General features: G+C 33.6%; 1 protein-coding gene across 1 annotated transcript in view; it reads right to left on the reverse strand.

The window, feature by feature from the left end:
• LOC123709512 overlaps positions 1-23,870 on the reverse strand; it is a 50,333-nt gene extending 26,463 nt beyond the window's left edge. The window contains exon 1 of the mRNA XM_045660904.1: positions 23,796-23,870. The gene's annotated coding sequence lies outside the window, so the exon portion shown is untranslated. The remainder of the gene's footprint in view (positions 1-23,795) is intronic.
• Positions 23,871-25,842: the final 1,972 nt, after the last annotated feature.

Consider the following 25,842-nt stretch of genomic DNA (forward strand, 5'->3'; position numbering starts at 1 on the left):
ATAGTGCTGTTTGTGTTTTTTCGAATTTTATGTACTCGTTCTGTGACCGAACCCGAATCGAGTATTAAACGAGAAATTAACGATTATTCATTTGTCGATAATATATAATAATAATTATTAATTGTAATTTATAATAACTTTAAAGTCAATATATATTAAAGTAATCTTTGACACTCGTTCCTACGACTGTTGTTTGACTTTTTTAGAATTTTGCCTTAATACCGATAATTATATATGTATATAATTTGGGTTGCTATAAATACAGGTACTGGTTGGTGCGGCCCTCAGCCAAGCAACGCTCGCCAACAGCGAGATTCCATTTTAAAAAAGCGGCCCTCAGTTTGATTAGGCAGAACCAAGCAGAAGTCTTTAAAAATAGACTCTAATGTTGAAATTAACCGGCCAACAAACGGTCCTGTTTTTGATAAAATTACATTTCTACATTCCATTAATTGTTCATGTTCTCGTTTATTGCTTTGTTAACTCGATCTCTGTCTACTTTCTTGTCGCTAGACGACATATTCCTATCATTCATTGTCAGTTACAACCTCTGACTTTCTACCTGCCTCTCTCCATGCTTAATTTTCTTCTGCGACACTTTACTCTATAATTAATTCACCACTCATTCATATAAAATTGTTTTTATTTATTGGTCGAAAATTGAAAGACAATATTTTTACCTTATCAAAGAAAAAACATATGATATGATCATTAGTTTGTTTGTATGTTGATATGTAAAGTATAATAAAACTAATTTGATTATCTGTCTGCGCAGCAATCCAACATTCATGTGACGTGGCTTTATCTGAAAAAACAGACCAAGAGGTGGAGAATTTTAAAATGAATTGACGCGCTTCGCTCGATTGTGACTGGTCAAACGAAATATGAATCGCGCCGGACGTCTGTATAGAGCTCTCAAAAATCAAACGACTCGACTCGACAACGAGAATCAACTTCACATTCTCTCACTGTATTAGCCTTTACAGATATACGTAACTTTTAAAAGATATACACACGAACATTTACTTAGTTACAAACAATACATACACTATCCTTACTATAAGCCAAAACGATAATGTCAAAAATAAAAAAAGGTAAACTGCCACAGGGAGCAAACTTTTTGAATTTGTTTGGTTTTCTTTTTAATTAAGTTAGGTTAAGTTAAATTGTAAATATTGTTGTTTAATTGTATTAAACAACAATATTTACAATTATCTATATACTCGCTACTGTGAATTTACCGTGCAAACAAAAGATTGTACGAAGAGTTACAAAGCACCAAGTTCTTGGAGAACACTTGTTTATCTTATAAATAGTTTTAATAATAATAATCCAATGTCGCTACAACCCTAATCTGAGTCTTAGCCTCAGATTGCCTCTCCTTCTTTGATCATATTATTTTATTAAAATCCAAGTTCGTGATTAATTCTATATGATATTTCGATTATATTTGCCTTCACTGTAAGAGCAAGTGATATAATTAAAAACAAAAAGAAAGAAAATTAAACAATTTTCTTTTAGAAATTCCGAATCACACATCAAAAAGGTATAGCTGTGATTTGACTATATCCCCACAGGGTTGAGGCCAACAAGCCTATTTATGTATGGATTTTTATATGTTTGTCATTTGACGTAGTGAAATTATTAAACATTAATTTAAAGATAATTTGCGGTTTAATAGCATAATCTGCTGGTTTTATAGCTTAGTCGGCCACTTTTATAGCGTAATCTTCTGGTTTAATAGCATAATCTACTGGTTTTATAGCATAGTCGACCACTTTTATAGCGTAATCTTCTGGATTAATTGCGTAATCTTCTGGTTTTATAGCATTATCTACTGGTGTTATAGCATAATTTGCTGGTTTTATAGCATAGTCGGCCACTTTTATAGCGTAATCGTCTGGATTAATTGCGTAATCTTCTGGTTTCATAGCATAATGTACTAGTGTTATAGCATAATTTGCTGGTTTTATAGCATAGTCGACCACTTTTATAGCGTAATCTTCTGGGTTTATAGCATAGTCGGCCACTTTTATAGCGTAATCGTCTGGTTTTATAGCATGGTCATATTTAACATAATACATACATTTTATAATAAATCATCGAAATTTTTAGATACATTTGAAGTTCAAATTCCATATAGGTAATATTAAATGGCGGTTGAGCTAACATAATGGTCTCCCATAACTCGGCACCAACACGAAATTACGGAAACAGCCTGAAGACATATTGTTCTAATTAAATCGACCTAAATTGTTACGTATAGGTTAACTATTTTGAGCGTTATATATTTATTAACAACTTTGTTCCATTATTATTGAAATATACATAAAACAACATACAATGCACATATGTGCATTTACATACTGCATAAATATATAAAAATAGTTTACCGCGTGTTTTTATGATACAATTTAAAGCTGTTTTTGTTGTAAGCCGGAATATCTGGGTTCAATTCTCGGTGAAACAAGAATTCTTTCGGTTATTTTGAACACTAACTGATTACCTACATAAATACCCAACAAAACAGTGGAGAAAAACATCTGACTCCTGCTTTCTTGGCAGTTTAAGCATTACGGTGAAGGAACAATGTTATAGCAAAATACGTTTTCCTAAAAGACGCGTCTGCAGTAACTAACGTGTTTAATCACAATATACAATTGTTTATTTACTATATTCATAACCTACATACTAATAATAATTAAAAATTGATAAAGACTAAAATAAATTTAAAAAGTCCCTGTGGCAGTGTAACATTATACAGTATTTTATTAACTTACATAGTAATAGTAAAAATAATTAAAACAAATATTGTACAAGTTTGTACCTTTAACGCTGGCAGCATTTCCTCGCTATATTGCGATACTTATTCATTGAGCTAGGAAAGCACCAGCTCTGGGGTCACTGGTACTATCTACCAACATAAATCTTTAATTAGCGCCTGTGCACTTGAACCCCACGGCCCAACAGTCTCTACTTCAAAAGGAACAAAATCAAACTTGGAAGTTTATTTTTATGAGTGCACGTTAGTGCTAAACCGTGGTAAGTCAAGAAATGGAACACAGAAACATCTACCCATTAAAATAGACTGTAAGTGTTATTACACTTTCTTTTGTTACATATCCTTTTTAATAAATAAGCTTAGTTTTAAATTAGTTATTAGTCGTAAGTGAGCAGTGTTGGCCTCGTGGCTCCAGCGTGCGACTCTCATCCCTGAGGTCGTAGGTTCGATTCCTGGCTGTGCACCAGTGGATTTTCTTTCTATGTGCGCATTTTAACATTAGCTCGAACGGTGAAGGAAAACATCGTGAGGAAACCGGCTTGCCTTAGACCCAACAAGTCGACGGCGAGCGTCAGGCACAGAAGGCTGATCACCTGCTTGCCTATTAGATTAACAAATGATCATGAAATAGATACAGAAATCTGAGGCCCAGACCTGAAAAGGTTGTAGCGCCATTGATTATTATTATCATTATTAGTCGTAAGTGAGGCTATATCGATTAAATTGTGTTGTCCTCTGCGAGTTTATAAAAATATATTTTTTCCGGCACAAAATATTCCGGTATTTAGGTTTCATTCACATATCAATCAATCACACGGTTAGTTGTGCAGTTGACACAATCGAAAATATATTATAGCATTACGGTCAATGCGTTGTATCCATTTACGAAAACACTCCCAGAGTCGCCCTTTAAATTAACTCTAACTTCCACATGCAGCTTAGCGTTGTTCGTTTATTTTGACATGAATTGCGAACAATTAAGTTTTCATGTGGGTGGGATACATCAAGTTAGAGGTAAGGAGGGACCTTACTATCACATTATATTTTTTTAAGGTCCCTTAGAGGCAAAATATTTACTGCGGAAATATTGGAGAGACTAATAAACAAATAATCACTCTCGGCGTGGTAAGCGATGACAATTGCTGGCAGTGCCTCGGGCGTGTACGAACTTACTTAGAGAAGCACTATTTACGCGTGTCTTGCGCACCCTAAATGTTATTGCTTATGAGACAGATGTTTTTATTTGCACACTGGCTGAGTTCACAAGAATTGCATTATTTATAATTAGTTAAAAATGGTTTAGATTTTAAGTTTTTACTTGTTATGTTTATAGTTTAGTTTTCTATTGTATTAGTATTAAGTTACTGTAAAAATAGGAAATAAGGAAATAAATAAATAAATTTTGCACTGTCGATCACCTGAAGAGCAGTACGGAAGCTCACTGGATTGAGCGAAGTACGTAGTGAAGGTCCTCGCCTTACCTGGTGAAGGTTTTTTAACCTAATCTCTTTTTGGTTATTATTACTGTTAATATATAATTTTAGCATATAAATAATTTGTTGGTAGCTACTGTGATTGGGTCATCCGGATCCGTTAGTGTCGGGGCCTCCTTCGGGCCTTTTTTGTCCTGAAGAGGTAATAGTCGATGCTTTTATACACCAATGGATTGGGATGGTGTTTATACGGGTTGCAGACCAAGAGCTAAGCTAAGTAAGTTTAGGTTACCTCGCATAGCTGACGCAGTTTTCCATACTTGTTTGCAGACCACATAGTATGGAAAACTGTGTAAGCTATGCGAGCTAAGCTAAGCTTGCTTCTGAAGAGCAAGAGAGAGTCTTGTCGAAGTGCCGTGTGGACACCAACTTAGTCACAAATATAATTGTGTTTAGTAGTTTTTGAGTTGATAGCGTAAACAAAGACAGAATTGGCAGAGGATTTAATATGTAAGCATGGTAGACATTTTAATTAACAAGTGGACGCACGTAAATATTTGGGTTAAAGTTATTCAACTTAACGATGAGCAAGAGTTACGATATAAAGAAAAATCCATTGGTATAACTTCAACTAGTTCTACATAGTTGCGCGGGCGTAGGCATTGTACGTTTAAGAATGGCAACCATGGTAACACCGTTTGGTACGGTATGTACGATATGTCAACACGGTTTCACAGAAAGAGAGGATTGCGTAGTTAAATATACGTAGTAAGGAAGGGGAATTTGTTTGTATGAATAAGAAATCCTTATTAGTCTCAAACCGTCAAATTGTTTACTCTGGTATAAAAAGATATAGACACAATAAGACTATTCAAACCGTCTTTTATCTGTCGTCTTTCCAATAAAATGCGACCATACATAAATAGCTGTAAATAAATAAATAAAATAAATTACCTTTGGAAGAGCACACACCACACACACGTACAAATATAAATACGTTATTACCTTATTATTTGTCTTCGCTAAGACTTATTCTCCAAGACATCTATCTCAATACGCGTAAACTTACACGTTATATTACTTTGGATTTTTCCATAAAAATATATTTTATTTTTCATAAGAAAAGTTACAAGCGATTCAAAGTATTTCTTAACAAAAGTTACTTCGCTAATGACACTTAAAACGACAAAGTGTCGAGACATTCCAAATTTAAATTCACGACTTCGATCGTTATTAATTATAGACTTCCAAAAATGCCGTTTAAATACCTGCTATAAATTCGTAGTTCACTCACGTTTTCGGCATATGTTGGAACTCCCAAAACCTCCTAGCAAGACAAGTAATTGATAAGGATATGAAATAAAATATATATATACCATGAAATAACGCAACGATTTAATACATTTTTGTAAATTGTAAAAAGCATTTAGTTATGTCAACTCCTGCACGCATTCTCCCTGGAATCAACTTCAAATTCGCCTAAATATCGATTTAAAACACCTAAAAATTTTGTTGTACACTGAATTTTATAGCTATAAAATACCTAGTCCAGCCATAAGTTCTGTTACAATTGAAAATGCATTTTCTTTAATGAAGTAATGTTATATTATTAAATTTTTTACCTACATATTTATTAAAGTCAAGCAAAAAATATTCTATTCGATATAGCCAATGTTGGCTTTTATACAGGCCATTAATCTGTTTGGCCACGATCTATGGATATACGCAGTGTTTCAAAGGAAATGTCGCCACAGCTTGCTCCAAAGATTTTTAAGAGACTCAATGTCGCCGTCTCGTTTAGAGCAGGTCCTCTAATATTGTATAATTGCTACGAATGCCTTCGGACCGACCCATCTGTCATCAATTTCTGTTTTGTGCCGAATCTGTGCCTCCATTATGCATCACCAAAACAAACCTATATCAGCGCCAGTAACAGTGAATAATGTGACTGACTATATTACGATTTGATCACAGATTATTAGCCATTGATAAAGGCACTTCATTATAAATATAATGTATAGTAATTGAAAGGATAAAAAGAAGTTCATTAAAACCTTATATGAAGAAGGTACTTCTTTCCTTACGTTTACCATACGAATTTCTCGATTTTAGGCTTTGTAGTAATATTGTATGTATGTATGCATTTAAAATACTCGCTAGAACTTCGTATAGGTTTTCACAAATTTAAGCAAATACTAACGAAATGGAAAGCGCATTTGCTGAGAGAGATTATGCGACTATACGTTCCAGACAATTATCACCGTTGCCGGAAATATAATTTCTTTGCTGGGTGTTCGACTCGTATAGTCGAACGTCAATAAGCTCACATTCCTCGCTTACTATCGCAGCTTAAAAATTTTCTCAACTCTTCGCCGGCGAGCGACCTATTTGTGAAGCGTATGGGAGGGGAATATACTATTATTTTAAAAAGTACTTAGAAAATATTAATGGATAGCCAAGGTTTTTTTAGTTAAAATTATTCGAAACATAAGCTGCAATAAAATTTTACATAAAATATGATTCTAATACATACTTTTTATCATCATCGCATAATATATTCTTAGATAGAAATCCCCCGCAAGCTGGACCTAGTGAGAGGTTATAAAAAAGGAGTGGAACAGCGGATTGGATGTAGGCCGAGCTACGCTCGCCAAAACAAAAAAAAAGGATGCATCAACATTCTGCGTTTGGCTCTCGGACATTAGAGACGTTTCGATTGTGTTTAGTTATTGTTATATGTATTAGTTTCGGCTTTTAGTTGTGTTAATTAATATTTTTGTTCAGTTATTATTTCATTGTGGTAGTTAGTTACATAAAATCATTTTGTAAGGAATAAAACTTTCTAGGTTGATTAAGTGCTTTGTTTTCTTTTTAATATTTACTGCTTTTGATCCATAAGAATATGTTATCCAACAAGAAACAAAGTAGCGAAAATTGCACTAGCTTTATTCCAATTCTTGGTATATGGATCGAATAACCATTAGAACCGGAATCTCTGTACGCAAAAAAGCAAGGACTAATGGAATAAATCTATTTTTATGTAACCTTTTACTGTATATTAATTACTTCATAATGAAGTATAAATTTAAAGCAAGTAAAGACTCTTGGGCCGTGGGGTTCAAGTGCAGGCGCTAATTAAAGACTTAAGTTGGCACCTGGTAGATAGTACTGGTGACTCCAGAGCTGGTGCTTTCCTCGCTCAACGAATAATTATCTCAATACAGCGAGGAAATGCTGCCAGCGTTAAATGTACACAGCCACAGGGACCAAACTTGTTAAATTTGTTTTAATTATTTATTTTTATTATTACTATGTAGGTTAAGAAAATATTAAACACTATACACGTGATTGTTATGTTTAGGTTTCAATAAACGATATCAAATATAAAAAAGTATATATTAAATATGTAACGTTAAATAACCATAAAAACAGTTACATAATATCGAGTTAAAATACGAAAAATGTAATACAACGTGATTGTTTAATTGAATTCAATCCCCAACTGGCTTCTTACCAATTAATATTTTATTCGTCTAGCTGTAATCAAAGTTAGTGTTTACACGCTCTCTCTCTAAAGCCTGACGTTCGAATATCCGCTGTGCACCATTATAAAAATTGCAAAAACAAATGTATTCAAATTCAGGGTTGACTTTCGTATATCAAACCACCTCTTTTAAAGCAATTAAAAGAAAGGATGAGGTTTACCTAGTTGCTACAAAAACATCACTTAAAAAACATTTTAATATTAACAAAAGCAAATGTACGTACATCTCATAATGTCAGGACGGATACCGAGTAAAGTAATCTCATTTTCAAATACGACTTCTGATGCACTTTAAAAACATCTTACAATTGGAGAAAATAAACATACCGTAACTTATTGAAACAATATGAAGAGTAGCTATATTTGGTACAAAGATGTTTTACTATGCGTTTGTCAAAAATGAAAGTAAAACATTTTTATAAACGATTTTACATAACGCGCGCTTTAAAAATACATAAATTCATTTTGTTATTAACTGGAGTATGTGTTTAAATATGAGAGCAGTGTAGGCCTAGGCGTTGGCATGCGATTCTCATCCCTGAACTCGTAGGTTCGATGTCCGGCCGTGCAACAATGGACTTTCTGTTTGCCCATTTAACATTCGCTCGAACGGTGAAGGGAAACATCGTAAGGAAACCACCTTAGACCGAAAAAGTCAACCTGTGTCAGGCTGATCCTCCGCCAATAAGGCAAATGATCATAGTAGGTAGGTAGGTAGGTAGGTGGATTCAATTTCCGCACTTAGACACGTAGTCGGTCCGTTGTGCGTAGAAGCCCTGGCTAATTTAGCCAGCCCAACTCCTTCCAGAAGCACAGAAGTCTCCCGGGCACTTCACAGGCTTCGCGGAGCGACCTCACTGTTCCGAGGATTTTTGTACGTTGATTAGCCACAGCCTCGCATTCCAGGACTACGTGGGTGACTGATTCCTCTGCGCTGAAACAGCCTCTGCACAAGGGGCTGTCTGTTGCGCCTAGGACGAAAAGATGTTTGTTAAGGAGACAATGGCCCGTGATTGTCCCTATCATTGTTTTGAGATTGGTTCTGTTCAGGTTTAGAAGTCGCTTAGTAAGTTGCGGGTTCACAGCCGGCAGAGCCATTTTGGACTGTTTGCAATCTACACTTCGCGACCATCGTTGATTCTGGAGTACAGTGGATCTCTGGCGAATCCAGGTTCGAACTAGCGAGAAGGGCAAGGGGAGGAGCGGATGCGGGCCAGCAGGTATCATACCAGAGCCTCTTCTCGCAAGCTCGTCGGCTGCATCGTTGCCGAGAGAGCCACTGTGTCCCTTAATCCACTGTAAGGTAACTCTATTTGTTAGAGCTATTGCCTCCAGTGCTTCGTGACACTCCAGTATTAGTTTGCTGTTTGTGTTTTCGTTACCGAGCGCCATCAGCACGGATGCACTATCCGATATGAGCTTAATGTAAAAGTCGTTGACTCCCATCCGCTGTACGGCTCTGGCTGCTTCGGTTAGAGCGACACATTCACATTGGAAGATTGTGCTTTGTGTGCCCAGAGGTAGGTGTATGTTGATGTTGAGATCAAAGGAGAAAATACCAGCGCCTGAGCCACACCCTGTTTTTGAACCATCAGCAAATGATCATAAAACAGATACAGAAATCTTAGGTTCAGACCTGAAAAGGTTGTAGCGCCACTGATTTATTTTATTATTAAATGTGTATCTTATTTGTGTAAAACTTTATTATTCATATTAAATATAAGATTATATATATATATAGACCGAACACTTATAGAAGTCTGATTCGGTCGAAGTAGCCAGAAGTGTGTTTAACGGTTAACTTTTTTTTTAAATCATTGACATACATTTGAGAAACAGACACAAGAAATTTGCGATACGTATTTAATAATTTACTGTTAGTAATGCTAAGCAGTTAGTGTACTGATAAACAGTGTTGGTATGGCAGAAGCTTGGAATTGAACTCTCATACCTGAGGTCGTAGGTTTGAACCCCGGCACCAATCCAGTTCTCTGTCCATGAATCTAATAATAAAAACGTCGCAAGGAAAGCATACCTTACACCTAAAATCACCTATTTGCCTATTACAAAATGCCGTCGTAGTCAAATCACGAAATCTAAGGAATCTAAGGGTTGTAATGCCGTTTATACTTTACGGTCTTAATCAAACGCAAGCCATCTGGCATTCATCTCATCACTTAACATCAGATGAGCCTCCTGCCCGGTTGACGCCTGTTCACAAAACACCATACCATAAGCTATAGAATGAACACCTTTTGTAATACACACAATCAATTTTCGCCGAACTTGTAGGTATTGAAAATACGCTAAGCAAGTTCTCTTCTAATTGGAAATTCTTTAAGCTCGCAGCCAGAAGTTACGACCATATATAAACGATAATTTATAACGATTATATATTGAATTTATGATTTTTTTGTAATACTTTAGATTAAGGTTCTATAATTTTGTTTTATAACATTTGTTTCTGCACTTCTTGCACACGTCATTTTTCTTTTTTAGTTTGTCTCTTACTAGGGTTGCCTGGAAGAGATCGCTTATTAGCGATAAGGCCGCCCGTTGCATCCCTTGTAATTTTTATGTATTCTGTTATTTGTGTTTCTTTTATTTTTAAAGCAACTGAATATGAATATAAAAAAAGTACTTTAAGCTTTTTTTAAGTAATTGTTTTAAATTTTCTTTCTTTCTTTCTCTAATAGAAAATAAAATCAATTAATTAATCCTATTTCTAGCCTCTTATTGTACTTGGACTTGATATATTCAGTCTAAGGATAATATGTAAATCCTTAAAGCTATATAATATGACATTACCTTTTAGACACACAGTAAAACACTTTACGCTAAATCAGGACTCCGTGGTTAACACTAATGCCTAATCAGACGCCGTAGAAAATATCAAATCTGCCCAATGCCTAAAGACATTCTCAGTAATTACTTTTCTTGCGCAATTATATTGGGTAAGTCTGGGTAACTATGCCATGAGTTCATCCATGTAAATGTAATGAATTAATTCCACAAGAAGGGATATGAGTAAAATTGGACAATCATTAATAATCCTTCATATAACTGGGGGCAAACGGGCCGAAGGCTCGCCGGGTACTAAGTGATACTGCCGCCCATGGATACTTACATTGCCAGAAGGCTCTTTAGTCTCAGAACGGACCGCTCTTATCTTGAAGGACTCTTCTAATTATACTATTATAACTTCATCTCTTGCTGTTAAATTATGTTTACGCTATGATGAAATGAGACGAACTAGGTCTTTATCTAAAACGGTTAAATTACACTGATTATTTTTTATAAACAAGGTGTTATATCTGTTATTTATTACATAATCATAAATAATATCAATCCTGAAAGCGGCTTAGAATGTAAAAAATGTGGATCTATTTTCAGAGCGTATATGAAATATTTCTGTATACAGCGGCTTACAAAACTATTTGTAGGAACCGAACGATTATGATGGTTAAACGAAAAACTCCATGACAAATTGTCAACCTACAAAATAGTGACAAATAACTGTTTGGTAGCCACACAATTTTACATTAAAATAGTATGCCCTGAGTCCATGTCTTGTTTCTATATGTTCTTAACATGAAAGGCACACAGTTGTCACAAATTAGAGCATTATATTCCAGATAAAAGTGATTGCTTACAGTTTTATATTTGCTTTTCTTTTTGAAAAATTTATCAGCATTGACGTAACTCACACACTATTTGACTGTATGTTAATTATTTCTTTATTTATAAAGAATAATGCAAAATCTATAGTTGCAATATTTGTAAATGTGTGAGCACCATTAACCTATATAGTAATTTAGTTATCTTATTTTATTTTATCTGTATTATTGTCCATTCTACTCCATATCAAAACTACCTTTTGGAAAGGTCAGCTAGAGTAATTTTTTTTAATATCTTTAACTTGTAATATTGACGTTGCATCTAGCATAACCCGAGCGAAACGATGAAGCAAGTCAATCCAAACGTGATGATCAGCCGATTTAAAATAAAATGTATGAAAATAAAAATATGTATTTCGAACAAATAGATTCTAAATGAAAGCTTTTAGTTAACTACAACTCAAATTATGAAGATGTTGGCATTCTCTACTTGGCCAAAGAGAGTGTGAGGAAATATTTTGAGAGGCGGGAAACTGACTTTATTTAGCAGTACTAGCTTTTTTCTTTAAATTTTAAAAAGTCGTTTGTTTGTTTCATTTCATTTTTTTTATCTGTTAATTAACTGACTTGTATTTTCTCAATGTAATCTGTTTTGGATTTGTATATGGTCTACGAGTTTTCTTTTATAATATGGATATGTATAACTGTAAGATTAGTTATAAATAAATAAAGCGAAAACATCTTATTTCCATTTAACTCACGTTCAAATCACACATGTGTTCCTCGAAGTCTGTGATGGTTTAATTAAAAAAATGGATGTAGTTTCATCATGAAACATAAAGTTAGCGTATTCTAAAGGTTTAATCTTTACTAAGTTTCTTCTTACTTAGGCTTAAGAGAAAAAACAGTATACGAACATTGTTTACCGGAGATTCTTGTATCGGTTGCTTGATAATTGTCTTTTAGAAAATCATGTGATTAGCTTTTTGTGCTTATTGGGCCTAAGGCCCAATTGAGTGTTACAAGTGTTAGTAAAGGCAAACTTAGAACACAACTGGGGGGTATTTCTAAATATTTTATTTTTTTTATCTACTCCCGGACGAGGTTTCTCCCTGGACCGTGGGAAGAACTAGCTCGATTGAAAGACAGATTTTTTATTCATATTAACAGTATTTTATTTATTTTAACTTAATTCTAATGCTTTGTTTCTAATAATCTTACGTATTGGATCAACATTTTAGAGCAATAACTTTCAAGCATTTAAATCTAGGGGTCTAAACGAAGCGACTTAGGGGCCGTCAGCAGTGAAGATTTGACTATAAATAAATACTTTTCTCGCTCAACCAATAAGTATCGCAATACAGCGAGGAAATTACAGCTGCCAGTACGCGTTGGAAAAAAAATACCGTCACATTTTACGGTTACGCGCCATCATTTTCTTCTCCCTACCACGGTTGATTCGAAGAAATTCGAAACCACTAATAACAAAAATATATAACAACGATAACATTGATAGTAATTATTCTACTACAGTTAATGAATTTCTGTTATAATCCTAGTAGTAATAAGGTAAAATTAAATAATTGTAATATTTGTATTCATGTCTATGATAATAAAAGCCTTTTGTTAAACTTTATGTAATTTAACTTTATTTAACCAATTTCTGTAAAGTTGCATATCACAGTAGATACTTTTCGAAAAATTAGGTCATAAAGAAGTTTCACTTATTACGTGTGTACACAAGTACATGCACACATTTTTTTAATTAATTTTAGTGACACGATGAGCAGTGTTGCCCTAGTGGTGAAGCCACTGTGTGTCAAACTCACTGTAGTAGGAAAGCATCGTGAGGAAATAGGGCTTGCCCAGGTTGCCATAGGACGACCGCGTGTGTCAGGCAAAGGATCACCTACTTGCCTATTAGATAGGCCCAGACCTAAAAAGGTTGTAGCGCCACTGATTTTATAACACATACTTAAAATAATAATAGTACCAAGTTACATTTTTACACTAATTAGCGTCGAGTAATTGGTATTCCGATACGAGCTTAGTTGCAAATGCAATCAGCATTAATAACCTTATATTTACTATATATCAAAGGCATTTACTCGGCATTGCCAAGGGACCGCAAGGCCTGGATCGGGTTCGATTCCTGATCGGAAATTATTTTGATCTTCGCCTCAAATGGGACAGACTAGACATTCACGGACGGAGTTACTTTAGCAATTGAATTGTCGTGAAATACTTTTGGGTAGACTTGTAGAAGACTCAACGAGTAATATATCAATTCTAGAATGCTGAGAACCCTAATAGCCCATAAAAACGTGTGTGGTCTCAAAGAATTTTTAGATATTAAAAATTTAAATAGAACACTTTCATGAAATGCAGACTTACAAATTTGTTATATAATCTGTAGTTAAGAAATCTAGTTTTCGCCCAAATGATTTAATTTATTTCTTAATATATATAATTTTTATTTTACTATATACTTTTACACACAAATCTTCCAAGACTCTTTTAATTACACTGTTAATTTTTACTATTTTTATTTCTACTATTTGTTACATTCTTTTTATTTTTTTGGCGTATGAGGCGCAAACTAACTGTTGTGGTCTGACAACATTACCAGTGCTATGGAACGTCACAAGACACACCTTTAAAAAAATCTAATTTTCGTTCTTTTTTGAATATTATTATTTTGTATGTTTCGTTAGGAATAAATGTTATGTCTATGTCTAGGTTCGCGCTACATTTTACAATATTTTAATATTATTCCTTTATAAAAAAAGATCCCGAAAACATCAAATTTCAAACACAAATATCAAATTGTCTGGATTTCTCCATGATCCTATTTACGAAAAACCTCCTTCAATGTCCGATAAAATTTATTCAAAGATAATTAAACATTTAATTAGCATATTTTTAAGATTAATAACGATAATAGCATGAAACTGACAGCGCTGCTGCAGCAGACTAATTCTAACTAAAATATTAATAAGAACTCAGAGGAAAATTTATGGGGCATTAAACATTTATGATCTAACGTTTTCCAGGAGTCAAGTGAAGGCAGATACCGGAAATAGTGACTATTTGAACAATTTCGAGAATGCGTAATACCTACCTATATATTCTTGGACATGCTAAAATATTTTCTGCTTAGAATTAACAACAAACTCCGAAGCCTACTAAAGGATAAGTTCCTGGAGTGGAGGAAAATTGTTTCGGTTTTCGTTCTATACTACAATAGTTTGACATCTCGTGACTTAAGATATATTTTAATGACCAATCCTACTGAAGGCACATGGAGTTTCAGTTTTTAGTTTTTCGAGAGACATCTAGTAAAACAGAACCAGAAATGTATCTGTAATAACTTCTTCAAACAATAATATTACAACATCAGTTTTTTTAAATAACAGTACTACTAAGCCTGAAATCAGAAAAGTGTTCTAAACCTAGTTAACAAAGATACGAACCAAACTGACGATATAATTCGCATATGTATTTTTAAATGACGCTTGGGTCTTTGTATACCAGATTTTCTAACACCAGTCTCATATCAAATCTAAATTTTAAAAAATACTTTTAAATATTTAATTATGTTTAAATCGACATTTTACTATCAAATATATTTTATTTATTATTATAGATACTTGATTCGATTGATACCATGGTATACCATAGGGTGGGAAAACGACAAGACGAAAGACGAATCCGAGCTATTGATTGTCATTGGACGAACAGACATGTTTTCGCGTATCAATGAGTACTGGGATTTCAAAATCACTTTACGACTGGCCCACACTACCGCTAAGGTTTGATAATAACAGCCAAGCGTTAGTGTGTTACGCCTGCAATCATTTTTTTGTTAAGCCCCTGGGCTATAGATGTTGTTTACCAATCACAATAAAGCGAACGGGTGGTCTATTCTTCAACATTCTCACAGCTCAAGATAATTCAATACAAATATCGTATCCATATTACCTCCAAACGCAACATCATTTCGAAGGAGATAAGCAAATCGATTGGATTTTTAAGATCACATTAAAATGCACACTCAAACACTTACACATTACATTCCTACGTACACCTCAATCAATAAGTTATTAGTAAGTTATCTGGCTCAATATGTTTTTCGTATATTGTGTAATCCGTTATGGATATGCTTTGCATTTAAAAATTGTATGTATAATCTTTAAAAAAACAGCTGTTGTACCAATAAACTGTTAAACAAATAGTAAATAAAACAAACGATTAGCTGTTTCGTTTGCTTATGACTGGTCAAAATCGTCACCACCCGTATCGGTGTCACCGGCACGCCGACGAATCGCAATCAAACGACACGCGTCATAGTTTAGTATTTTGTTTTAAACAGCCGATAATGTATATAGAGTAAACCCCATGTAACGTCCCTGGATATAACGATGAACTCCCTAAAGCGTCTAAAGTTGGTTGGTTTAGCCTGTCTTCCATACAATGATACACTCTACATAACATAACACCCATTCAATAACGACAACAATAGAGTAATAATGTACTTTTTAAGTTGCTAAAATAAGTAAAACTGCGCAGCTGTATAAGTTATTTTGTCGCTTTATTATCCTAGCCCGCAATAAACTCGTGGCGATCCACGCATCATGCATACGAACTTTCTAAGAAATTCGTTCTTTTGTTGACAAATTGGGATTGCTTGTGTAGATTGTTGGTGACCATGCCTAATAAGTAGGAGTCGTCGATTATCTACACGTTATCGTATTCTTAGTTGTTCACCAACTTTCAAATTGTTAACATGGTTAGTCAAAGAGAATCACTGTGTATTGATGAAAAAGTTTTACTGATTCACGCAACGAGAAAGAAGATAAACAATGTTGGCAAACGTTTTCGATTTAGTCGCTCTACCGTGTCCACAATATGGAAATAAAGAAAAAAATATTCTAAAGTTGAGGGCGAGGGGAAATCTCCAAAAAAATTTAAGATCAAAAGAGCTTTGGTAGCAGCTAAATTATAATAAAAATACTTCGTTTATCACCGAGATGCCTCAATATCGCAAATTATGAATAAAATAAGTGTACTTTTACAACAAAATTACTGGTGCAGCAAAAGACGTCAGACAAAAATATCATTTCAGATTCTTTTTTATGTACATAACTACTAACACTGGTCGCAAATAAGCCTTTTCTTTTTCTAATTCTGATTTATCTTCCCACCATTTAACGACAACTCTCTCTAACGCCAAAATGCGCAGTCGTTTCAGTGTCGTTGTAAAGAGTTTACACTGTATTTGTATCAATTGTATTTTTTTCCTCATTAGTTTATAAGGAATTCAAAGAAGGTGAGTTCTGAGGTGTAGTCCTTCAGACATCAAAGTTAAACCCCTTAGTAGCTTTTTGGTGTTTTCTGTCCTTTAGTTGATATATAATATTTAAAGCAATACTTTCAGACGCTTACGTATTTTCAAAATTATAACAGTTTTGTTGTTAATTAAAAATGATATTTATTAAATTCACAAAACGCTTGCATAATATTGAAATTTGGTTTAATTATAAATTCAAATTGTATATATATTCCTGAACAATTTAGAATTCGTTAACAATTGGACAGTACGCCCAATTTAAACAGCCCCAAAATATCGTTTGTAACAGGAAATTTCAGAACAACGAAATGAAGGCTTCATTGATTCGACACTCTATGGCACATTAATTTTCATAAGTTCCGTTTATTGAAATTATTTTGGCAACGCTATATCTGAATACAATGGATGTAATTTAGATTTTAAATTATTTGGCATTGTATTATTTTAGGTATTTCATAAAATTATGCCCTAACAGTTCACGTGTATTTAAATGAAAATAAGTGTTTTATAGAAAGGTTAATAAACCCTTTAACTTCCTCGTGGGACTTGGAAAATTTAATAATTGTTTCTAAATAATGATAAGTTTAGTAATAGTAAATATGACAGGATACGATAGGTATACCACTGAACAAGCTGGGCATAAAAGTAACAGACGAATTTAAGGGAAATAATGTTCAACATTAGGTTAAGAGGCATCTTTCTGGGATTTGCTGTAAAAGTCATACAAAAAGTTGTTAAAAGAAATAGATAGTAGTGTTTACTCATCCGGGTTAGCAATACCATACGTAAGCTATTTAATACCTCCGACGACTACATAGTCGGGAAATTATCTAGAATTATATTAAAAAATATATATTATAAGCATTTTAAATAAGAATGAAAAGTATAGTGTCTTCACACACCAATACACACACGCACAACGCACACAGAATACAAAATACCCTTATTTATAATAATAATATAAGTTACGGAAGAGCTGGGCACAAGTAATATTTATTTACTATACTTGCATATAATTTTTATTATTATATGGTATAAAATAAACAATTTTAAATTTTTGAATTCTGAATAATGTAAAACGAAACGACCGCGCCTCTCGCTCGAATGTAATTGGTCAACCGGAAGGACGAAGCGTGACGCGTATATATGATTGCAACGACGCTATGGACCAAATATAATCGATCGGAACGTGTCATCGAGCATGCCACCTTTAACTTCATACAGTTACATTTAATTGATGGTTCGTAAAATTATGTTTATAGCTATGACATTTATACAACTGTTTTGCCCGCTTTGGTTGTCTAAAGGGGTCGTTTACAAAAACCCTTGATGTTTTCATCAATGCAAGACTTTGAAAATTTTAGATTTCTTTCTGACTTAAGTGAAAAGACAAATAGTTGATGCTCAGCTTCCGCACTTAGACTCTCATTGGGTCCATTACACACCTCCAGTACACCTTCTTTATTTCCTCGTTCCAGAAACATTGAAGTCTTCTAAGTACTTCGTAGGCTTCACGCAGCGAAGACAAACAGTCATCATCTATATTAATTAGTCTATAAGTGATATAATATAAAAGATTTATATAATAAGTTTTATTTTTATTAAATACTTTGCTTTACTTTAATAAGCAATGTGAGTGTCCATGGGCGGCGGTATCACTTAACATGATATGCAACAGCCTCCTGTCCGTTTGCTTTAAAAAAAATCATTTTTTTTTTAAAGTAACAGGATTTTTTTATATTAAACAAATAAGGCCTGCTCGGAGATGACGTATCAATCTAATTGTGAAAGAATTTTAATCACGGTCCACTAGTCTCCTTGGACATTCTCAATGCCAGAGGTATCGCGGCTGCGTTGCTGGAATTTAATTATTATGATTGTATTATGAATTAACACTAAATAGCAACGTTGAACCGTAATTGTACTTGAATTTGTATAGTTCAGAATAATTCATGAATATTTACGTAACATTAAATGTTCTAGGAACTTTAAATACTCTAGGAGCTTGAAGATTATATAAAAAACACTAGACTTAGCGTATATATTTGTATAATTCTCCGTGAAGTCCAATAGAGTAATTTTAACCGATGACTTGTATAAAGACGTTATCTATTCATTTCATAGGATCCCAGAGGGCCACGCCGCTAAGCTGTTTTGAACCAAGAACCACACGCCGCATTTACCATGGAGAGAGTTCAGAGGTGTCGTTCAGAGCTACAGTATCCGACGTCAAGGCAGAATACAAAATACCATCCGTATCACCTCGACGTCCGTCGTTCCACGACTGAGCGTTTTCTAAGGCAGTTTTTGCCACGCACCACCACTATGTGGAACCAGCAACCTACTGAAGTATTTCCGAACCAATTCGAGCGAAGAAAAGAGCGTACCAATTCTTGAAAGGCCGGCAACGCCGACTTATAATCCGATGAGCATGCTCGTTTGCTTCTTATTGAATAAAAAAACAGAATTATTTTTATATCTCCTCCAATGCGTTTCGAGTATCCTAATGGTTAATCCGATTCTATTCCATTGTCAGATCAAAAACAAATGTCTTAGGCCAAAAAAACATGTACAGCAATTCCCTGGTCTGCCTTCCTTAGAATAACCGCCGGCGTAGTGTCCTTCGAGTGGGTTGTATAATATTCTTTTAGGTTTTTATCTTGAATTGATACTAACAAACACAAATACGTATTAGCGCGCCAACTGTGCACGGTTATTTCACACTACCTACACTTAATGTTTCTTAATACATATTTCGCTGTACCTCGCAATATCCTTAGTAGTTTTACATATAAATATTGCAACTCTTTTTATCACATTGTAAACACAATTTAACGAAAAGAGTAACATAGTATGTCGGTCATTATATTTTACAAAAAGGTACGAACCTGTAGCTAAGTTCACCCATTGATCTCATATGTTCAGTTTACAAATGAAACGAGAAAAAAATATAAAATAGAAATGCACTTTAAAAATGGACGAAATCATTTTTCATCCGATACTAATTCGAACGGAAATGAGTCCGATGTTTATCAAACGAAAGGAAAATAGAACAGCAATGAAAACAATACCTGTACAACATCTATAGAAAAACCTTTTTCATTCTGCAACAAAAACGTTTAAACATTGATATAAATTTCAATATTACTTGTAACAGTTAAAGATTTTGTTATAAATGTTATTAAATGCAAGGGAAGGGCTCAATCTATTAGACTTAAAGATAGATTGTCTGGGGAATTTATGTTCAGTGAAAATGGGCGGTAAATATTTTAAGATATCATCTGTGCAATAGCTATTTTGTTCTTCATACTATTCAATTGAAGTTACTTACCTGTGGCTTAAGGGAAATGACAAACAGTTATTATCTGCATTAATTAACAAGTAATTAGTTATTATCAGTTTGATTATTATTAATACTAGCTTATGACCCGAGTTAAGTTCGGTCGCGGTTGGAGGGATGTTCAAATAAATAAAACACTTTGTTGAAGCTGTAGGTTAAAATACGAGCTTACTAACTAATATAACATTAGGCGTAGTGGGTTTGCGACGCTAACAAAAAACTAAATTGACTTATTTAAGAGATTTTCAAATCTCTGTACATTTCAATATAAGTGTTGTCGATCTATTGGACATTATCGGAAACGAGAATGTTATAGTACAATTTATGAGTAAAAGCAAAGGGCACTTAAACTGACGATTATACAACGACTGATTACAAGTTATTGGCTACAAGTGTAAGTTGATTGCTTACATTTGATTTGCACTTCTAATTATTTACTAAAATATATATGTAACTTTATGTTAGGTTACATAAATCCCGGCTGTAGAAAACGAATGGCGACAAAATTGTACATCTACTATGTATGAATTTATTGTCAAACATCCTAATCTTTCCTGTAATGTTAATATAGATGATGATGATTATGAACATAATAGTATAAAGCCTCGTAATTGTACTTTATTATATGTACATCAAAACAAATTCTCTTAAATTCTTTATATTGTTATACGATAATCGATTTTATCTGAAAAGCCAGCACGAACTTCGTTCCGTGAAAATTTACAAACAACACTTTTTGCATACAAAAAAAATATTTTTATTTGTTTATAAAAATAAATAAATAAGTGGTGCTACAACCTTTTTTAGGAAAGCGATATCGAAGTGAGACAAACGGTACAGAGACAATAAAATTTTTTATAAGTAATGTTATAGACGGCTACAAAATTATTAGACAAACCTACCTCACAAATGATGCAGATCTTAACAGGACATGGGGCGTTTGCTGAACAGATTTAGCTTGAAGTCAGATCCGTTACGTACGTGCGACTCACAAACAAGTCAAACAGTGATACATCTCATTATAGAATGTTCTGTATTTGGAGCCTCCAGGTGGGATCTAAAGCAACAAATCGATATAAAGGTAACAACCGAGCATTTACCCGAAATATTAAGAAACTTAAGATCGCAACTGGAAGATTCCTGCAGTAAGGTAGTGAGATGTATCACTCCCTGCAACAAGAGCGTAGCAGAGGTGAAACCTCCCCCACTAGCCCATAAATATAAAATAGAAATATGTAGTAATATAGGAAATTTCTTAATGTATGTATGTATATATATGTTTGTATAAAATAAGATCCCACACCACAAGGTTCGGGGATAAAAAAACCTCGTTTTGACCAGGGCCTCATACTTCTGTATCTGTTTCATGATCATTTGTCAATCTAACAGGCAAGTAGGTGATCAGCCTCCTGTGCCTGAAACGCAGAGTCGACTTTTTAAGTCCAAGGCAAGCCGGTGTCCTTCACCGTTTGAACGAATGTTAAATGCGCACATAGACAGAAAGTCAATTGGTGCACAGCTGGGGATCGAACCTACGACCTCAGGGATGAGAGTTGCACGCTGAAGCCACTAGGCCAACGCTATTCAAATATTCTATGAATTAAGTATTGATTTCCCACACAAAAATATACTGTATTTACAATTTACTTAACCATAATAATATTTAATATTATTAAAAATTTACTTATTCCATTAATTATTGATTTGTTTTGTTGCTAAGAGTTACAGAACAATAAATCTTCAATATTGGTACAGAATAACGAATAACCAGCCCTTAACGATACTACGTGCTTTACAACAATTATTAACTTTGGGTTTGCTTTCTTCTATAGTTATGGTGTGTCAAAAAAAGTACAAGCCAGACGAACACGGCATATGAGACAGGGACATATTCTATGATCTAAAAATTGTTGATATAAAATATTCAGTAAACAAGCTCCTTTGTATCTAAGAACCCTTAAAAATATTAATAACTTTTTACTTTCTGAAACATTCACAAGCGTACATTAACCAATTGCCAAAAGTTTCATAAAATTTGTACGTCTTCTTACGGAGTTTTGAAAGCTTGTAACCCTTTACGAAAAACAACAATGTGACAGAACAAACATCTTGATACTTTGCAGTGTTTTTCTTTGAAAATGAAAAAAGGAATCTTTTGTTTAAGTATTTATACCCAATTTTCAGGCTTGAATAATATATTATTGATCACGTACTCGAAGAGAGTCTAGAGTAAAATTGGAGGTGTTTGTTTTGAGTTTTCCGGTCCTTAATAATAATAATATATTATTATTATTACAAACATCAACCCACAAAGTCAGAATAACGAATTTTTATTAATTTCTGCGGAGCTACAACCCAAATTATTTTGATATGACCTCGGAGAGTTCGTGGTTGGTTACACGGAAGGCAAAATATCACGTGGCGAACGGCCACCAACTAGGTGTACCGATAAATATAAGACTCATCGTGTTCAAAACTGTACGCTGTAAAAGGTGCTGGACAGAAACCGGTGGAAACAGATCCGCTCCAGATGTTGACGACGACGGTCAGACGATGAGCTACCGACTGAAGAAAGTGATTTCAGAATGCAACTATAACAAAAATAATTAAGAAGTCTTGGTTAAGTATATTTTTATTTAACGTCCTAGTATAAGTAACAATATAATTATGTGTTAGATAGTATATCGTCGATGTTTACGCAAAATGAAAAAAAACAGAAACGAAAAAGCCCCTTTTAGAGAGCTTACGTTTGCGTTGAAACGCTTGAAGTTAAAAAAAACCTATTACGGAATTGTTTCTTGTTAAAAGTTCACGATATGTCAATCTTTTTAAGTGAAATAAAACAATTTGTATGATTTTGATTCTAAAATTCCAAATTTCAGTAGGCATAATGTTTATGCTCAAGTATGCTATTCAACATAAGTATTTAATGATATCATGTAATTGTAATAAGTATCTTATTAGATATTAGAGTTGGGCGTGCTTTGTGACTGACAATAGATTATAGACTTGTGTTATTTGTCAAAAATACTTCTATTTATTCATTATTGTTGTTTCTTTGCATTCGTTTATGTTGTTTCCTTTTTGTCTTGTGTTACTAGTCTGTGCAAAGAGATTAATTATAGGTATCTAAATGTTTCTGTGTTAAAACAATTGAACGAAGTTATAAGATAACCATAATTATAATATAACTGCAACAAGACAATATTCTAATACCATGCGCGCATATACAAGGCTGTAATTATACCGGGTCAAATCTATTTTATAATCCTCTTTATGCGAATTCTCAAAAGCGATATCAGGCTTATTCAATTTAAATGAATTGGTATAAGAATAATCGTTTTTAATTTGTTATAACGCACACATATTACATTAAATTGAATTTCTTTCACGGAAAATGACAAAGGGATTAATCCCCGCCAAATACGTTAGATGTGACACTTCAGCTATACGTATAATATTACTATAGGAAATAATGAGGTAAAACAGTACCTGAATTTCATAACAACATACCTAATGTGTCTATTATATTAAGAGATAATAATGAAAATGTGTAATCACCTACGAGATTTAGTTAAGTACTGGTTTGTAAGGAAAATAGCTTTTTAGCCATAGAATCAGACTTACCAAAGTCTTCAATACATTACTATAGTTTAGTAACTCTGAAAACTGATACAATTACTCTCATTAAGTCGTAAAGTTAAGATTAGTCTTAGTAATAAAACTTACCTTACAATTCAATAGGCGTAGATCAAGCACAACACTTCAAACAAAATATACTATAATAATAAAATTAGGCCGAAAACTAATATTATTAATAGCATAATTAACGTGTTTATACATTAATAGAATTTTATGTATACCGCTCGCGCGGCACGAGCGCCTGGCTTGCGATTCTCAGCAAAACTAACGTAAGAATGAATGGTGCTGAATTGCTCGAAGTCCCGGGATGCGAGAATGTATGATTGTATGGGGTTGTTTACACAGCTACGCCCACTACTACACAGATATACTACTATATTGATATAAAAATGGTAACGCCTGTTAATATAAGTATTTAAATTTAATGTCTATACGAATTTCCTTTGTTATTAGTCTGTCCTGGATTCGATCGGCTATATTTTTTTAAAATAATATTTGTGTGCTATTTATTCATTGATGTTGTTTCTTTGTATTATCTTTAGATGAGTAACTGATTAAAAAAATATAGCTGTATTTTTATCTAATAAGTCTTTTGTTTCTTGTTATTTTACTATTGTAATAGACAATTCATTAATAAACGTAACGTTCTTATGTGAGTAAATGTAATGTTATTAATAAGATTTAAATATATTTAACCGTAAACGAATATTATTTTTAAATATCTGCAGTAAATTCTGATTTGACTGTAAATATATAAAAACACACATTTCTCTTTTTAATATTAGTATAGATTCCTCATTCTAATATAACGTAAATCTTTTTTTTATCCATATTATCCATATTAACTACCGATTTTGTGATTGTTAAATATAACTCTTATTTTTAAACACTTTTTTTAAATCCTAGAGGATCGCTTCATTTGAACAATGGTCCAGTGCTCTCAAATTTTGATATAAAAAATTACAAAACGGTTTGACCAATATATTTATAACTTTATGCGTATTATTTTAGATGAAGCTTTTTTCTTTTTCATATTTGATTTTTCAGTCAATTTTTCTGTACCAGCTGACAGCCTACCGTTCACAGCGTATCATAAAATCATTAACAAATTCATATAAACGAAAAGCACTACCGAATTGTTAAATATCTGGAATATGCATTCTTTTTTTATTCGAAACAATGGCATTACTTTTTGTTATTTTAAAATTGAACAAGCCGTGGTCTTTTAAAACGTGATTACAATGTTTTGGGTTTGAAAACTCATGTCCATTATCTAAATTAGACAATTACGAATATAAGCATAAATTTATAATAGTATTTGTGTTTCTTTTAACTAAGACTTATTTAATAGTATTTTACAATCTCCGATTGCCGTACTCGGCGTTAACCACGGAAGTGTGGAATAGTACTTATGAGTACGCACAACGGAACTATTGAGAGTCTAAGTGCGGAAACTGAGTCCACAAACCAAATAGTACACATGAGTCTCTTAGCGTAAAATCACTCAAAACCTACTTAACCGTATCTTGAAGTCTTGTATTAATCTTAAATGCCGTGGTCTCTTGAAGATATATTGACTTACTGAAAGTGGGACGATCTCTTTTCTAATAGATACTTGACCTTGTGAGATTAATGTTTAGGAGAGAGACCTTATAGGCACACAAAGAACTAGAGGATTTATAAATAAAAGTCAAAAGCTTTAAGAATTCTAGACGCGCATTTATCGAGTTTCGTACTCATATTACCCTCTCGAGTTGAGAGTATTTCTATAGAAAAATCTCTTATTGGCTAAATAAGACGTACTTTAAACCTAGTAGATTTCGCTTGTGCGTCCGCATTTTGACTGTGCTGATTTTATTATGTTTAAATTGATACGATGAAAGAAAACAAAACTATATGAGACATTTTTAAAGTCACGCACATGAAGCAAATAGGTCTACCTATTTACTGAACAGTTAATCCAACGTAAAGGGACAGACAGTCTTACCAGTGGCTGTCCCTAAGGCAGTGGCTATGGAGGAGACAATATAACCTTATCGGAGCCTGAACATTTTTGTTCGCGCGTTTCAGGGTATGGTGTCATCGCTATGATTGTACCTGTAGATTGTATAAGGTCACATGAAATAAAATATCA

Source organism: Pieris brassicae, chromosome 5, assembly GCF_905147105.1.
Source record: "Pieris brassicae chromosome 5, ilPieBrab1.1, whole genome shotgun sequence".
Classification (NCBI taxonomy): Eukaryota; Metazoa; Arthropoda; class Insecta; order Lepidoptera; family Pieridae; genus Pieris; species Pieris brassicae.